Source organism: Myotis brandtii, unplaced genomic scaffold, assembly GCF_000412655.1.
Source record: "Myotis brandtii unplaced genomic scaffold, ASM41265v1 scaffold259, whole genome shotgun sequence".
Classification (NCBI taxonomy): domain Eukaryota; kingdom Metazoa; phylum Chordata; class Mammalia; order Chiroptera; family Vespertilionidae; genus Myotis; species Myotis brandtii.
In genome coordinates, this window is record NW_005359840.1 from 1,642,231 (window position 1) to 1,643,822 (window position 1,592).

A 1,592-nucleotide genomic window follows, 5' to 3' on the forward strand; every position below is an offset into this window, starting at 1 on the left:
TTTGTCCACCGGGCCTCTATTATTAGATGAAAGTAGATCTAATGGACATCTTTGTCTCATTCTAAATGCCAATGCAGTATTTTTCTTTTTCTTTTTTTTTTTGAACCAACTGAAACATACATAGATTATTCATCTCATTAGGAGATGCATCTCCAATGAATTTTTACTTTTTCATTTTTTTATGTTAAAGCACCAACGACATTTAAGAACTCAGAAAGTGTAAACAGATGGTGCAAACATGACACATAAACCAAAAGATTGTGTCTCCCAGCACTGGATCCCAGCTGCAGTTGCCCTCCCGGTCCCAGCCATGGCAAACAGTCTCAAATCCACCCACCTTTGAAAGTCAAACTCAGGACAGCCATTGCAGCACATTTCACCAATCACAGGAAGCAGCTAGATTCTAAGAAAGAAAAAGCCCGCCCTTTCCGGTAGCTCCCAGGGGTGGGGCCGCCTCACCTGAACTGAGTGATACCTCCTGGGCTTACACGCACAGATTGTGATTGGCTGTCATTCAGTATTATGTTAATAAAGTGGCCTTTTTAAAAAAACTTTGGACATTTAATTTCCACCTAAGTGTTAAAATCATTGTTGAGTGATAGTATCTGAAGCATTCTGCAGACTGGAAAGCTTTTCTCTTTACCAGTGGAATCAGAACTAGGGAAACTATCTCACCATGACTGTAAAGTATGCGGCTGTGGTAGACCTGGTGGAGGTGGCGATGCCAATGTTAAGACTATACTTTCAGGGATCATTTCTATAGTTCTTTACTAGAGAAGTTTCTCTGAATGTGTAGAGCACCCGAAACCATGAGGAGGAAATGCAGCATCCTCTCCTGAGCTTGAAGCTGGCTCTTGGTGTTGCTTAGGTAACTGCCACTTGCCATTGATGATTGCTCTTCTCTCTCTTGGGAAAGAAGAGGGAGAGGATGCATTCTGAGTGGTTTTCCGTTTTTTACTTGGTTAAGAAGAAAGAATAACTGTCAACAGCGCTGCAGTCTGGTTTTGCAGCAGTTAGCAGACTGCTGTGGATACTTTATGAGATACACACAGTTGTGCCTGCTTTTTAAAAAATATTTATTGTTCAGATTATTACAGTTGTTCCTCTTTTTTTCCCCCATAGCTCCCCTCCACCCGGTTCCCACACCACCCTCTGCCCTTACCCTCCTCCGCCCACTGTCCTCATCCATAAGTGTACGATTTTTGTCCAGTCTCTTCCTGCACCCCCACACCCCTTTCCCCCCAAGAATTGTCAGTCTACTCCCTTTATATGCCCCTGATTCTGTTATATTCACCAGTTTATTCTGTTCATCAGATTTTTTATTCACTTATTTTTAGGTTCACTTGTTGATAGATATGTACTTGTTGTTCATAATTTTTATCTGTACCTTTTTCTTCTTCCTCTTCTTAAAGAATACCTTTCAGCATTTCATATAATCCTGCTTTGGTGGTGATGAACTTTAGCTTTTTCTTATCTGTGAAGCTCTTTCTCTGACCTTCAATTCTGAATGATAGCTTTGCTGGGTAAAGTAATCTTGGTTGTAGGTTCTTGCTATTCATCACTTTGAATATTTCTTGCCACTCCCTTCTGGC